We start from the raw sequence: 11997 nt of genomic DNA on the forward strand, positions 1-11997 counted from the left end.
TGCAATTGCTTGGGAAGTTCTTAAAAATACAGATGCCTGGTTCCTCCTCCAGAAGATTCTGATTTGAATTATCAAGGTGGGGTCCTGACAGTGGTATTTTAAAAAAAGGAACCCAGGTGAATTGAATGTGCTGCAAGGTAGAATACCATTGGTTTTGTGAGAAGGGACAGAGAAAAACTGAATAAATAAGATAATTCAGATGGTGACACATGTTTAAAATGGAAATAGATAAGATGAGGTGATGGAGAATGACTAGGATGGTTGGGGTGGGTCTTGGGGGAGATTGCACTCAAACTAAGTCTTGGGAAGTGTAGGTGCTTAATTTACAGGGATGCTTCTTCTTTCCCTTATACTACTGGTTCTCCAACTTGGCTGCACATTGGAATCACTGAGGGAGTTTTAAAAAGTTAATGCCTGGCTCCCATCACTAGAGATCTGATTTAGTTGGAGCTGAGGCGATGCATAACATATATTGACCATTGCAGCCATTACTCTGGATTCATTCTGTCTCTATAGATTGGCCTAATCTTATTCACAATAACCAAATGTGGGCGCACCCAGTTGTGTACCAGTGGGTAAGTGCATAAACAAAATGTGGTCTATCCATAGAATGGGATATTATTCAAAACATAAAAAAGAATGAAGCTCTGATATATGCTACACTATTATTATTTTTTAATCCTCACCCGAGGACATTTTTTTCACTAATTTTAGAGAATGGAAGAGAGAGGGAAAGACAAAGAGAAACATCGATGTGAGAGAAACATATCGATTAGTTGCCTCCTGCATGAGCCCTGATCAGGGCCCAGGCCAAGGAGGAGCCTGCAACTGAGGTACGTGCCCTTGACCGTAATCAAACCCGGGACCCTTTGGTCTGAAGGCTGAGGCCCTATCCACTGAGCCAAACTGGGTAGGGCCTATGCTACACTATTGATGGATCTTGAAAGCATTATGCTCAGCTAAAGAAGCCAGATACAAAAGGCCACATAGTATGTGGTGTTATAGGATTTTTAGAAGCCTCAGATGACTGCGATGTTCATCAAAGCTTTCAAAGCACTGCCTTATACTATATTGCGTTTCAATCAGTAAAAGATTGATGTCCAAATAGATATGGATGACACTATTCACGATTACATTCAGCAATGACATCCAAAACCTGAAAGAAACTTATTTCTCGAGCAGATGTGGGTGAGGGTGCCCTGTCCCCAAGCTGCTCAGCCTCTCTGACTGTTCTGCAGAAAAGTGAGGGGAGATGCTTCATTGAGCATGCACTTGCTTCCTGGGCACCACTTTCCTGTGAGTTTACAGGCATGGTGGGGGTGCCCTGCTTTCTCACACTGCCAGAGAATGGCCACCTACCCAAAGAGCTCAGGCGCACCCCCTGGACACATGCATGAACTCATCTTTGCAGCAATCGATCCCTTTCCTTGCTCAATGCCTCTATTTTCATTTGTGTCACCAGCCCATGGTTCCATTTGAATCTCACGTCCTGACCTCTGAGGCACCCTTTGCCTGTGGAGCTGCCGCAGTGAGAACTCATTGTGATGAAAGGAGGTGGTGTTGCTTAAAGACGTAGCAACTTCTTGTCATTCCAGGCTCCCTCAGAGGGTAAATAACCCAGGGCACCTGACAAGACAAGACTTAGTTGGTATCTTGTTCGACAGGATTTTATCAGACACAGTCAGGGATGACGCCCATGTTTACCAAGAGTTCCTTCCCTTTCGGAACGTATTAACATTTTGCAAACCACTGAGCTTGCAGTAGAACGGGGAGCATAGGCAAGCAGCTCTCGTTTCTCAGGCACCCACTCCGAGCATTTGAAGGATGGGAACTTTTGTGCTGATGACTGTGAGACTGCACAGAGAAAACAGGGTTAGAAAAGTGAAGTAAGTTGGCTCAAAAGTGGCAGCTCTCTCAGAATCCTGAGTCCACTTATTTTTCTTCCTTCTGACCAAAGACTCAGATCAAAGAAAAAGAAATTAAGAAAGGGCTTAGCTATTCTCTCAACTCCAGCCTGAGAATGTCACATGAGCTTAGCAGAATAAGTGAGCCGTCCAAGTTGCTCAGGGTGACCTGAGGCAGGTTTGGAGACCAAAGAGTTCTCTCTCCGACCTTCTCTACATGGCCTGGGCGTACATCTTTTATTGTAGAGTGTAAGGCCGTGGTTTGAAAGCTTTGCTTATATGACATCACAGTTATCTGAGGCTTTTAAAAATCCTGTGACAACACATACTATGTGGCTTTTTGTGTCTGGCTCCTTTAGCTGAGCATATTTCAAGAACCATCCATAGTGTACCATATACAAGACTTCCTTCTTTTTTATGTCTTGAATAATATCCCATTGTATATAGCTAGACCACGTTTTGTGTATGCACTCATCCATTGATAGGCATTTTTTCTTTTTTTTTTTTATTGTTTAAAGTATAGCAAATAGTAGTACATATGTCTCCTTTTTTTCCCCCCAATTGACCTTCCCCCAGCCTCCCCTACCCCCCGGCACATGCCCTCACCCTCCTCCCAGTGTCTTGAATCCATTGGTTATGCTTATATGCATGCATACAAGTCCTTCAGTTGATCTCTTACCTCCCCCTCACCCCCCAACCATCCCCAGCTTTCCCGCTGTCGTTTGTCTGTTTGATGCTTCTCTGCCTCTGTATCTATTTTTGTTCATCAGTTTATAATGTTCTTTATTATTCATAAATGAGTGAGATCATGTGGTATTTTTATTTCACTGACTGGCTTATTTCACTTAGCATAATGCTCTCCAGTTCCATTCATGTTGTTGCAAATGGTAAGAATTCCTTCTTTTTATAGCAGCATAGTATTCCATTGTGTAGATGTACCACAGTTTTCTAATCCACTCATCTGCTGATGGGCATTTAGGCTGTTTCCAAATCTTAGCTATTGTAAATTGTATATATATGCTGTCTACAGGAGACTCACCTCAGAGCAAGGGATTCACACAGACTGAAAGTGAAGGGATGGAAAAATATCTATCAGGCAAATGGAAATGAAAAAAAAAAAAAAAAAAAGCTGGGGTAGCAATACTTATATCTGACAAAATAGACCTCAAAGTGAAGACCATAACAAGAGACAAGAAAGGCCACTTTATAATTCTAAAGGGATTGATACAACAAGAGGATATAACTCTGGTAAACATTTATGCACCCAATGTAGGAACACCCAAATACATAAAAAAACTTCTGGAAGATATCAGGAATGAGATTGACAACAACACAATCATAGTAGGAGACTTTAATACTCCATTAACATCACTGGATAAATCCTCTAGACAAAAAATTAGCAAAGAAACTTCAATCCTAAACAACTCACTAGATCAGATGGACTTAGAACATTCCACCCAAAACTACAGAATATACATTCTTCTCAAGTGCACATGGGACATTTTCAAAGATAGACCACTTATTGGGAGACAGGCAAAGTCTCTCCAAATTCAAGAGGATTGAAATCATATGAAGCATCTTCTCAGATCACAATGGCATAAAATTAGAAATCAACTACAGTAAAAACAATCACAAAAATTCAAACACTTGGAGGCTGAATAGCATACTATTAAACAATGAGTGGGTTACCAAAGAGATCAAAGAAGAAATAAAATACATCCTCGAAACAAATGACAATGAAAACACAATAATCCAAAATCTTTGGGACACAATGAAAGCAGTACTGAGAGGGAAGTTCATAGCATTACAGGCCTACCTCCAAAAACAAGAAAAACTGATAATAAACCATCTAACTCTGCAACTTGAAGAATTAGAAAGAGAGCAACAAGAAAAGCCCAGAGTGAGCAGAAGGAAGGAAATAATAAAGATCAGAGTGGAAATAAATGACATAGAGACCAAAAAAACAATACAAAAGATCAATGAAACCAAGAGCTGGTTCTTTGAAAGGATAAACAAGATTGATAAACCTCTAGCCAGGCTCACCAAGAAGCAAAGAGAGAGGACCCAAATAAACAAAATCAGAAATGAAAGAGGTGAAATAACAGCAGACCCCACAGAAATACAAAGAATTGTAAAAAAATAGTATGAGCAACTCTACTCGAACAAACTGGTCAACCTAGAAGAAATGGACATATTCCTAAAAAAATACTACCTTCCAAAACTCATCTGGTAGGAATAAAAAAATCTGAATAGGCCAATAACTATGAAGCAAATTGAAGCAGTAATAAAAAAAAAACTTCCAACAAACAAAAGCCCTGGACCAGACGGCTTCACAGGGGTGTTTTAACAAACATTCAAAGAAGAAATAAAACCTATCTTCCTCAGACTATTCCAAAAAATTCAAGAGGAAAGAGCACTCCCAAGGTCTTTCTATGAAGCCAGCATTACCCTAACCCCAAAACCAGATAAAGACAACTCAATGAAAGAGAATTACAGGCCAATGTCCCTCATGAACATAGACGCCAAATTCCTTAACAAAATTCTAGCAAATCAAATCCAGAGTTACATTAGAAAGATCATATACCATGACCAAGTGAGATTTATTCTGGGGATGCAAGGATGGTACGATATCTGCAAATCAATAAGTGTGATACACTATATAAACAAACTGAGAGATAAAAACCATATAATCATATCCATTGATGCAGAAAAAGCATTTGACAAAATCCAACACCCTTTCTTGATAAAAACCCTCAGCAAGGTGGGAATAGAAGGATCATACCTCAACATAATAAAAGCCATATATGACAAACCCACAGCCAACATCATACTCAATGGGCAAAAACTAAAACCATTTCCACTAAGAATAGGAATAAGACAGGGATGCCCACTCTCACAACTCCTGTTCGACATAGTACTGGAAGTACCAGCCAATGCAATCGGGCAAGAAGAAGAAATAAAAGGCATCCAAATTGGAAAAGAAGAAGTAAAACTGTCCTTATTCGCAGATGAGATGATATTGTACATAGAAAACCCCAAAGACTCCATCAAAAAACTATTAGACTTAGTAAATGAATTCGGCAATGTAGCAGGATACAAAATAAACACCCAGAAGTCTATGGCTTTTCTATACACCAATAATGAACTCACAGAAAGAGAAATTAAAAAAGCAATCCCATTTACCATTGCAACAAAAAAAATTAAAATACCTAGGAATAAACTTAACCAAGGAGATAAAGGACCTGTACTCATAAAATTTCAGAATGCTGAAAAAAGAGATAGAGGAAGATATGAACAAATGGAAGAATATACCATGTTCCATAGATTGGTAGAATCAACATCATTAAAATGTCCATACTACCCAAAGCAATCTATAAATTCAATGCAATCCCCATTAAAATACCAACGGCATACTTCAGAGACCTAGAACAAATTCTCCACAAATTCATCTGGAATAAAAAAAGACCTTGAATAGCTGCAGCAATCTTGAGAAAGAAGAACAATGTTGGAGGGATCACAATACCAGATATCAAGCTATACTACAAAGCCACTGTTCTCAAAACTGCCTGGTACTGGCACAAGAACAGACATATAGACCAGTGGAACAGAACAGAGAACCCAGAAACCGACACAAGCCATTATGCTCAATTAATATTTGACAAAGGAGGCAAGAGCATACAATGAGTCAAGATAGTCTCTTCAGTAAATGGTATTGGGAAAACTGGACAGATACTTGCAAAAAAAAAAAAAAGTGAAACTAGACCACCAACTTACACCATACACAAAAATAAACTCAAAATGGATAAAGGTTTTAAACATAAGATGGGAAACCATAAAAATCTTAGAAGAAGCCATAGGCAGCAAAATAGCAGACATTTGTCATAGCATTGATAGGCATTTGTGTTGCTTCCACCTTTTGGTTATTGTGAATAAGAATAGACTGACCTATAGAGACAGAATGAATCCAGAGTCATGATTGCAAGGACTGGTAGGAAAAAATGGACTGTTTAATGGGTATGGGGTTTCCATTTGGGCCAGAGAGAGTAGCCAAGCCCTTTATTTATTTATTTATTTATTTATTTATTTATTTATTTATTTGATCTGGCATTTTCTGGCCCGGTCCACTCTGGGGCATCTATGTCTCAGTTGCTCCCATCTACCAATTTGCTGTAGATGTGGGTGTATTTGTATATGATTGTGTGTACGTGTGTAAGTGAGTACAGGTGGAAGAGATGTAAATAAGTGGGCAACCTTCACTTATATGGCAAGCAGATAATTGAGCATGATAGCATAATGGTCAAAGACATAGGCTTCAGAGTCAGAATGTTTGGGTTGGATGCCTTACCTCAGTGACTTGAATTAAAACACTTTGTGGCTCAGTGTTCTTGTTCTGTAAAGAAGAGATAGTAATTCTCACCTTATTTGAGTGTTTTCAGGAGTTCAAAGTACTTAGAAAAGTGTCTGTTATTTAGAAAGAATTCTAAATTATTTCCTAAATACCTCTTGGATTAATTCTTTTCTCTTCAACATCACTTCCTAGTTGAGATGGCCAACATCCATGACATGGATAGCAGCTGCAGACTCTTAATTAAGATTCTTCACCAGCTGGTTGGTGACCTGGACAAGGCCCTGCCACACTCAGGACACCTGCCTCTTCACTCTACACAGGAAGATTGGCTCTGGTCAGCCGGCTGGTGTTTTAGAAGCTGTGTGGTGAGTGCACTGCATGTCTTCTTCATGATGAGGGTGAAGGAAAGAGAGGATGGAGGTGGCCATGAACTGATACTACCAATGGACTGAGCCAAGTCTCCTGGGAGGGACCTGGTTCACAATGCTGAGGGATGCCATGATTTAATAGCAATTAATGATGGCTCTTGTGCTATTAATGAGGCATGAGATGAAGATAAAAGACTAATTATCATGTATTAATGACATGAACTAGCAGAAATGGCAATTGTGCTTACTCTTGAAAAGAAGTCAGAAACATGTCTTCATGTTCAGAAATGAGTGAGCAAAGAGATGGAAACAAATGAATGAGATAGAATCCCAGCCAGTGTATGAAAAGGTGCCTGGGTGGAAAATTGCTACTGGAAATGGATTACAATAGAATTGCTATGATTGTTCAAACCTTGAAACATCTCTGGCTCTAAATCTATCCTAGGAGGAAGTGAACTTTAAACTCTGCACCCTCCCTCCCCAAGGTTTCATCTCTTATGCCCACTTAAGATGTATTTTTGGAGAGGGATGAACAAGGAAGACCCTCCAGGAGCAAAGCCAGAAGTCATGGAGGATAGTGGACAAGGACATTTCTCTAAAAGAGAAGAAGGAAGTAGGAAAGTAAAACTTTAAGTACGCCCTTAGCTTATCCAATTTCTCATCATGGCTAAACATGCATATCACACATGACACTTAGAAAACCTCTTGCATCCTGAGAAAACTACACAAAAAAGTGTATCTGGTCTTTTCTTAAATCGCTCAATAGTTTTGCTTAACACTAAACCCTAAATAGATTAAATATTGGGCCCTGTGGTAGGCAGCTTCTAACATTGCTCTCTATGGTCCCATCTCCTGGTATTCTCACTCCCTTTGTGTGACCTGCTCACCTTGAGTGTGGACTGGACCTAGTGATTTACTTCGTTTTTTTGTTCGATAAATATATTTACTAGATTTTATTTTTAAACTTTATTTTTGTTGTTGATGCTTATAGATGTCCCCATTTCTCTCCCTCCCCACCCTTTGCCCACCTCCACCTAGCCCTCACCCCCTTCCCTCTGGTCATCACCACACTGTTGTCTGTGTCTATGTGTTAGGAATATATGTTCTTTGGCTGATCCCTTCACCTTCTTTCATCCATTTACTAGATTTTAAATGGTGAGATTAAATCATGGGTTGATCCTCTGCTTCTGAAAATAGAACTGCTAACTGAGTAAGTCCCTGGAGGCTGAAAGACCAATACCTTGACCGGAATTAATTATTCTTTTATTATTTATTTTTTTGTTTTGCTAATCCTCACCAGAGGATATTTTTTCCCATTGATTTTTAAAAGAGAAAATGGAAGGGAGGGGGAGAGACAGAGATAAAGAGAAACATTGATGTGAGAGGGACACACTGACTGGTTGCCTCCCACATGCACCCTGATCGGAGTCGGGGATCAAGCCTGCAACCAAGGTACCTGCCCTTGACCGGAATCAAACCCATGACCTTTCAGTCCGCTGGCTTCATGCTCTAACCATTGAATCAAACTGGCTAGGGCTCATTACTCTTTCCTTCTGAGGGCAGCTGCTCCATACAGGATCTAGCTCTCACCACATAAGGACCACTCTTTCAATCAATGTGACCCCTTTGTTCAAGCTGAGCCTCTCCATCTTGTATTTATCCTCACTAAGCCTTCTGGTTACTGGTTGTTTTTCTCACTCCACTGATGTATTGATGTCTGTTTCATTGTTTCAGGTTATATTTCACTGAGTCTTTCATTAGAAGTGTCCCTTCTATTTATCTGGTGTCTCTTCTGAGATTAGATTACAAGAAGCCTATGACTTCTGCTGTGTTCTCTCCCTGGCTTGTCTCACTTGCCTTGTTTTTTTTCTTTTTCTGGTGCAAAAGGAAAGAGGTTTATTCAGGTGACAACCTGGGAGAATGGTGGACTCTGGTCTCAAAGATCATCTCCTTGCTTGCTTTGGTTTTCACATGTTGAGGACATGAGCTACATGTTGGGGAAGCCCATGTGGAAGGAACGGAGGGCAGTCTCTGGCCAACAGCCTGTGAGTAACTGAATCCTGCCACAACCTTGTGAGTGAGGCTGGAAGAGCAGCTTCCCCCAGTCAAGCTTTCCAGTGAGACCACAGCCCTACCTGCCATCTTGACTTAAGCTTTGTAAGAGGACTGAGAGATAATAAATGTTGTTTCAAGCCACTGAGTTTTTGGATAATTTTTTCATAGCACTAGATAATGAATACAGGCCCATAGGTTGCTGACTTCTTAAAAGAAGACAATGTACCTGTTTTGCTGATATTTTGCAGTACTGGCACCTACACAGGACCTCAGTGAGGAACTACTATTTTTCCTCCACCAATTAGAACATTGAACATACTAACCAAACTTTTGTGGGTTTAGCTTTTAAATATATGTCAAATATTATTATTATTTTTAAATTCTTTATTGTTGAAAGTATTATATATGTCTCTTTTTCCCCCCATTGACCTCTCCCTGCCCGCTCCTGCCCCCAGCACGTGTCCCTACCCTGCTATTGTCTGTGTCCATTGGTCATGCTCATATGCATAAAATCTTATTTTTGAGAGCCAGTTCTCTGAAGGTGAGACTCTATTGCAATTAACAAAACAAAATAGGTTTTAAGCTTTCAAATTTACTCCTGTTTTTTTTTTTAATCATTACAAAAATTGAGCCACAATTGACATATAACATTGTGTCAGTTTAAGGGATATAGGAATACCTCATCTTATTTACTTATTTATTTAAATTTTTACTGAATTTACTGGGGCCACATTGGTTAATAAAATTATATAGATTTTGAACAGAAAAGTGACTAGAAGGAACTGAGATGGCAGTGTAAGTTAACACCGGTACTCGCTGCCTCCCACAACCACATCAAAATTACAAGTAAAATACAGAACAACCATCATTCAGAACCACCTGAAATCTAGCAGAATGGAAGTTCTACAACTAGAAAAGTAAAGAAGAAAGCACAGAGAGACTGGTAGGAGGAGTGGAGGTGCAGAATGGCTAGTCAGACATCGTGTTGGTGTTTTTTGTTTTTTTTTTAATCGGGAGAGATATTGTGACTGCAGAGGCCTTTGTGAGGAGCAAGGAGTCCCAGACCCACACCAGACCCCATAGCACAGGGTTTCAGTACTGGGAAGAGAAGTCCCTGTAACTTAGTAACTTCGGGCTGTGAAAACCAGCAGGGATGAGTGACACGGAGGCTGCTGGAGACCCAGGGAGTTCCTTTTAAAGGGCTGGCACATGAATTACTTGGACTCGATACTTCTGGGCTCCAATGCTGGGGCAGAGGCTTGAAAGGAACTTAGGACATTCAGAGAGGAACTGGATGGTCTGGCATGGGGGCAGAAACTCGGGGACGGCTTTCTCCCCAATGGGGGTGCTTGCAGGGGTCATTGTTCCTGTGTTGAGACCTCCCCTGTCACAGAGCTGACTGGCAGCCATATTTGAGTTTCTATCAGCCTGGCTTACACTGTTTGCCTGGTGATTCCCTGAGACCCCACCCCATTCAATTTGCAGCTGCATCCAAGCTGTTTGCAGTGGCTTTTCCATATGAATGGTTCAGGCTTCAGACTTTCCTAAAGTCTCTTAAACAAGCAGCAGCTGACATCAGCATGCCCCATACATATCAATAAGAGGCCCAAGACCTGGCACTAGCACCAGTCTACCTTACTTCACAGCTGGGCCTCGCCTGGAGGCTTCCAAGCCCAATACAAATAGCAGACATCTGAAGATCATTCTATATCTTCTGCTGGGTGGTCCCAGATAGTGGCTGACTTTGCACCTCCTAGGGGGCCCCAGAGCCAGTGCTCCTGGCGGACAGCTTCAGACCACAGCAGATTACAACTCTACACATCCACAAGCGACACACTCAAGGGCAGACTCAGTGAGCACCAAGGCCCCATTGAAGCGAGTCCTGATCTATAGGGGTGTTTCCTGCACAGTAGCTCTCCCACTGTAGTTGCAGCTGGTCCTCACAGCCAATTGGCCTAGAGGCCAATTCCTCCCAGTGACTCCAATTGCAATCAAGGCTCAACTACAACAAGACTTTGCACACAGCCCACACAGGGGCGCACCTAGAGTGCCCAGTTCAGGTGACTGGGGAGTCTAAACCACTGGGCCCTACAAGACACCTATTACACAAGGCCACTCTACCAATTCCAGGAGACATAGAAGCTCTAACTAATGTGTAGCAACAAACATAGGGAAGCAGTCAAAATGCAGAGACAAAGAAATATGTCTCAAATGAAAGAAATGGAAGCATGCAAACTACTGGATACAGAGTTCAAAACAATGGTTATAATGTTGCTCAAGAATCTTAATGAGAGCTTCAAGGGACTTAAGGAGAGCTTCAAGGGACTTAGTGAGACTTTCAAGGAGCTTAGTGAGAATTTCAAGGATCTTAGTGAGAATTTCAAAGACATGAAAAAGGGCCATTCAGAAATTAAGCATACACTTCTTTGAAATAAAGAAGAATTTACAGGGATTACACAGTAGATTAGAAGATTCTGAGAATCAAATCAATGATTTCAAATATGAGGAAGCAAAAACCACCCAATCAGAAGAGAAAAAAGAAAAAAGAATCCCCAAATATAAAGATAGTGTAAGGACCCCCTGGGACAACTTCAAGTGTACCAACATTCACACTACGGGGGCGTGCCAGAAGGAGAAGAGAGAGAGAGCAAGATATTGAAAACCTATTTGAAGAAATAGTGACAGAATATTTGCTATACCTGGTGAAAGAAATAGATTTACAAGTCCAAGAAGCACAGAGAATAGTCTTGGTGTATGACCTCTTTGGAGAAGTGTCTATTCAGATCCTCTGCCCATTTTTAAGTTGGATCTTTGTGTGTGTGTGTGTGTGTGTGTGTGTGTGTGTGTGTGTGTGTGTGTTGAGTTTTATAAGTGTTTTTTAAAAAAATAAATTTTGGATATTAAACCCTTATCAGATGTATCATTGGTGAATATGTTCTCTCATTCACTGGGTTGTCTTTTCATTGTGTTGATGGTTTTCTTTACTGTGAAAAACCTTTTATTTTATTTTAGTTTTTTAAATAAGGAATGTTTCATGAATTTGTATCATCCTTGCGCAGGGGCCATGCTAATCTTCTTTGTATTGTTCCAATTTTAGTATATGTGCTGCTGAAGCGAGCACTGAAAAACCTTTTTAGTTTGATGTAGTCCCATTTTTTTCTTTTTTTCTTTTGTTTCCCTTGCCTGAGGAGATATATCAGAAAAAATATTGCTACAATAAATATCAGAGAGTTTACAGCCTATTTTTAAGAAGTTTTATGGTTTTGTGTCTTACATTTAAATCTTAAATCCATTTCAAGTTTATTCTTATATATGATGTAAG

The 11997-nt window shown here is 40.4% G+C and overlaps 1 non-coding gene across 1 annotated transcript; it reads right to left on the reverse strand.

Annotated features, from left to right (window-relative positions):
* Positions 1–11691: 11691 nt before the first annotated feature.
* Positions 11692–11796, reverse strand: LOC129149583 (U6 spliceosomal RNA). The gene has a single exon (XR_008556465.1). It is a non-coding gene; the product is annotated as a U6 spliceosomal RNA (small nuclear RNA).
* Between the last annotated feature and the right edge of the window lie 201 nt (positions 11797–11997).

Source organism: Eptesicus fuscus, chromosome 6 (genome assembly GCF_027574615.1).
Source record: "Eptesicus fuscus isolate TK198812 chromosome 6, DD_ASM_mEF_20220401, whole genome shotgun sequence".
NCBI classification, from domain to species: domain Eukaryota; kingdom Metazoa; phylum Chordata; class Mammalia; order Chiroptera; family Vespertilionidae; genus Eptesicus; species Eptesicus fuscus.